The sequence below is a fragment of the Penaeus vannamei genome, chromosome 10, assembly GCF_042767895.1.
Source record: "Penaeus vannamei isolate JL-2024 chromosome 10, ASM4276789v1, whole genome shotgun sequence".
Classification (NCBI taxonomy): Eukaryota; Metazoa; Arthropoda; class Malacostraca; order Decapoda; family Penaeidae; genus Penaeus; species Penaeus vannamei.
Genome location: NC_091558.1, coordinates 2685732 through 2690731, shown reverse-complemented (window position 1 = coordinate 2690731; position 5000 = coordinate 2685732). Strand labels below are relative to the sequence as shown.

Below are 5000 nucleotides of genomic sequence, written 5' to 3'. Positions count from 1 at the left end.
GAGGAAGGGAGAGAGGGAGAGAGGGAGAGAGAGGGAGAGAGGGAGAGAGGGAGAGAAGAAGAGGAAGAGGGAGAGGGAGAGAAGAAGAGGAAGAGGGGGGGAGGGAGGAAGGGAGGAAGGAAGAGAGAGAGAGAGAGAAGGAGGAAGTGAGGAAGGAAGAGAGGGAGAGAGAGAAAAAGAAAGAGATAGAGAAAGAGAGAGAGAGAGAGAGAGAGAGAGAGAGAGAGAGAGAGAGAGAGGAGAGAGAGAGAGAGAGAGAGAGAGAGAGAGAGAGAGAGAGAGAGAGAATATCCACTGACAGTAAACAACTAAACAAATAGAGATCTACGAAACGGAATTGTAAAATCAAAACAAACAGACTAAAAAAAAACAAAAAAAACGAACTTGTTTCATTTATTTTGTTTAATAATACTTTTTTGGCTCTGACTTAAAATCGAGAAAATTAGAGACGAAATAAAGAGAAGAAAGACGATTTGTGAAGAAGATTCGTAAGGATTTTATTGAAGGCCAGAAACTAGAGAAAGAAAAGATAAATGAAAGAAAAGATGGAGGAGAAGAAAAAAAAAAAGATAAATGATATATGAAATGGCGAAGAAGAAACAAAATGTAAATGATAAATGCAATGAAGGAGATGAAGAAGAAGAAGAAAAAAATAGATAAACGACGAGTGCAATAGAGAAGGAGAAGAAGAATAAGAAAAAAAATAGATGCAATGCAGAACGTGGGAAAGAAGAATAAGAAAGAAAAACAACAAATGCAATAGAGAATAAGAAAAATTATGGAAAAGAAAAGAAAAACAAAAGTTAAACAATAAATGCAATGAAGAAGAAGAAGATAAAAAATATGGAAAGGGAAAAAAGATTAAAAAAAATAAAAGCAATGAAGAAGAAGAAAAAAAAAAGATAGAAAGGGAAAAAAAACAAAAGAGAAAGAATAAATGCAAGAGACAAGAAGAAGAAGCATACACTCATCCCCATCTCTCCAAGAAAAGAAAGAAAATTTATCACAGATAACAATGAAAAAGAAGAAAAAAATGATAGAAAGGAAGGAGGAAAAACCAAGATAAAGAATAAAAACAACGGAGAAGAAGAAGCAACCCCCCCTCAAAAAAAAAGAAAGAAAGAAAATATAGCACAGATAACGAAAACAAAGAGACACAATCAAGAAGAATTATAGCTAATGGACCGGACGCGAAGAGGAGGAAAAAGATAATGAAAAAGGAGAAGAAGAAAGACTATAAAGATAAAGATAAAGAAAGATGAAGATAAAGATGGAGACGAAGAAGAAATAAAGATAAAGAAAGATGAAGATAAAGATGGAAAATGGGAATGAAAAAGAAAATGATGATGATGATAAAGATGAAAATGGAGATAGAGATGGAAATGAAGATGATGAAGACGAAGATGGAGATGAAGATAAAGATGAAGATAAAGTCAAAGAGAGAGATAGAATTGCGATTATGATCGAAGTTGAGATTCAAATTAAAATAGGGATAAAAAATTGAAATATAAATAAGATGATGAAGGTGGAGGAGGAGAGAGAGAAGAAGAAGAGGAAAAAGAAGAAAAAAAGAAGAAAAAGAAGAATAATAAGAAGAAAAGAATAAAAAAGGAAGAAAAAGAAGAAGAAGAAAAGAATAAATAAGGCAGAAAAGAAGAATAATAATAAGAAGAAAAGAATAAAAAGGAAGAAAAAGAAGAAGAGAATAAATAAGTAAGAAAAGAAGAAGAGAGGAAGAAAAAGAATAATAAGAAAAGGAAAAGGAGGAAAGAGAAGCGGTTGAATACGGAAAGTAAGAAGAAGAAGAAAAGTTAGAAGCAGAGGAGGAGAAAATAACGTAGAAGAAAGAATAGAAAGAAAGTGAAGAGAAAAACAACTTCTGAAAAATGAATATAAACAGGCTGCAAAAAAAAGTAACGAGATGTCCGCAGTAGAAATTGGTAAATATTTTGCAAGGGAAAGGAGACGATTGCGAAGGCGACTAAGGGACAGAAAAACAAGAAAACAAAAACAAAAACAAAAAACAATTGGCAGAATTGACGCTCGTTTATAATCGGTCTTTCTGTCTATCTGTCTGTCTATCTATCTATCTATCTCTATCTCTATCTATCTATCTATCTATCTGTGTGTCTGTCTGTCTGTCTGTCTATCTATCTATCTATCTATCTATCTATCTATCTATCTATCTATCTATCTATCTATCTATCTATCTATCTATCTATCTATCTATCTATCTATCTATCTATCTATCTATCTATCTATCTATCTATCTATCTATCTATCTATATATATATCTATCCATCCATCCATCCATCTATTCACATTCCTAAAAACACACACAAACACATACGTGTGTGTCAGTACGGACATGTGTAATTTTCCCCCATTTACATTTAGACACGTTTTTACCTCTTAAAAACAATAAAAACAAGCCAGTTATTTCAAACATTCTGTCTTTCCAAAAGGCACTATAGTGTAGTGCGAGACGAGGTCACGTCCTGTATTTTTTAACAGCAAATACACCAAATACAGAATGACCTCAATGACCTCAATGACCTCAATGAAATCTGATCTTCATAACAGACCTTTGAAGTTTTCGTTGTGAGTTCAAACCGGAATACCTTTGGCTTATAACGTACAGTCTGGCCTTTCCGTGCGAGCTTTTAACGTTTCATCATAAAAGCAGTATGTGTTTGTTCAGTAGTGCGAACTCAAGCTGATGAACATATATATATATATATATGTAATAAAGACATAAAAATGATAATGATGATAATGATGATGATAGTGATAATAACGATAATAATAATAATGATGATGATAGTGATGATAACAATAATAATAATGATGGTGATAATAACAACAACAATAATAATAATGATAGTGATAATAACAATAATAATAATGATGATAATAATGATAGTGATAATAACAATACTAATAATGATAATAGTAATGAGGGTGATAATAACAACAATAATAACAATGATAATGATAATAATGATAATGATAATAACAATAATAATAATGATAATAATAAAATCCTTATTGATTCACCATTAAACATCATACATTTCATTGCACTCACATGATACCCTATCTCATATAGAATTCTCAGTACCATTATAAACAAACAAACAAAAAAATACATATAAATAAAAAGTAACAGAAACACAACGATTCACAATGATTCAAAATCACACATCAAAAGGAATTTAATAACAAACCCAGCTGGTACTGCCATAACGAAGCGTCACCTATATACATGTCAGGTACGGTCGTGCAATAACAAACTCGATAAATGATATTTCAACGTTAGAATTATATATGTCATGACTGAACGAAATGAAACGAGATTATGACATGTTTTAAGCGATCTCTTTTGTTGCTTTTCATGCAATTCTCTGTTTTTTTTTATTTATTTATGATGATATTTGTTATTCTTATTTTCATTAGGATAATGATAACGATAATAGTGAGGATGGTAGTAAATAATAACGGTAATGAAAATGATAATGGTAATTGTTATGATAATAATGATGATAATGATACTACTACTACTACTACTACTATTAATGATAAGGATAATAATAATGATAGTCATAATAATGAAATGATGATGATATTAATAACAATAATGATAGTAATAATGATAATAAAGAAAATAATAGGAATAATGCTAATAACAATAATAATTGTGATTACAATGCTAATGCTTATGCTAATGATAATGATAATACTAATAACAATGAGAAAAGAAAATATAATAATGATGATGATAATAATGACTGTGATAATAACAATAATAATAACGATAATGATAATAATAATAATAGTAATAGTAATAATAATGATAATGATAATAATAATAATGATAATAATAATAATGATAATAAAAATGATAATTGTTCTTTTTATCAAATCCTCATGAATAGCGTTGTATGTACTACCGCTGATACCATCTAATTCATCACTATTATCGTTTTTTTTTTTTTTTTTTTTTTTTTGAGAGCGTTAGTTACTTAGTTTGTCGGTTAGCAGAACTCACAAAATTATGAACAGATGTTTAAAAAAAAATTAACAGAAGTGTGTCCCAGCCTAACCTAGATGCCATTAAACCTTTGTCGTAATGTGGATCGTGCTAGTATCGGTTACTCCAATTGCACTGACAATAGCGTTGACTATTACAGGAGGAAACTTCAGAGGTCTGTATAAAGATCAGGTTTCATGAGGTCATTGTGTATTTGATGTGTCTGTGGACATTACGACACACATACTCTCTCTCTATCTCTCTCTTTCTCTCTCTCTCTCTCTCTCTCTCTTTCTCTCCACTTCTCTCTCTCACCTTCTCTCTCTCTCTCTCTCTCTCTCTCTCTCTCTCTCTCTCTCTCTCTCTCTCTCTCTCTCTCTCTCTCTCTCTCTCTCTCTCTCTCTCTCTCTCTATCTATATATCCATCTATCTATCTCTCACTCATTTTCCTCTTTCTCTCTCTGTTTTACCTCTCTCTCTCTCTCGCTCTCTTTCTGTCACTCTCTTTACCTCTATCTCTCTCTCTCTCTCTCTCTCTCTCTCTCTCTCTCTCTCTCTCTCTCTCTCTCTCTCTCTCTCTCTCTCTCTTATTATCATTATTTTTATTACCTCCACCAAGGAGGATCTGTTTACGGACGTCACCAGTATACTTGAGAAAAAGGGGATTTTAATGTAATTCTTCAAGTGTGAATATCTTTATTGCATCAGTGACCCTATGCCCTTGGTGGAGGTATGAGGTATGAGTTCTCTGAGTATTTCTAGTTATCACTTTTATCATCATTGCTATTACTCCTAGTATCATTATCTTTGTTATCAATGTTTTGCTTGATTGGAAATAAGCTCCGAACGTCTAGGGTAAAAGGCAGTCAAATTCAGGGCTGCCAGTGCGAGGGTTTCACAAGGAAGAGAAGAAACATGATAAAGACAAGAATTAAAAACGCGGAGATAAGAAAAATATAGAAAAATGCAG

At 31.9% G+C, this 5000-nt stretch overlaps 1 protein-coding gene across 3 annotated transcripts in view; it reads left to right on the top strand.

Moving 5' to 3' along the window:
• LOC113811101 (5-hydroxytryptamine (serotonin) receptor 1B) overlaps window positions 1–5000 on the top strand; it is a 270573-nt gene that overhangs the window by 37483 nt on the left and 228090 nt on the right. The gene's annotated exons all lie outside the window — the stretch shown is intronic.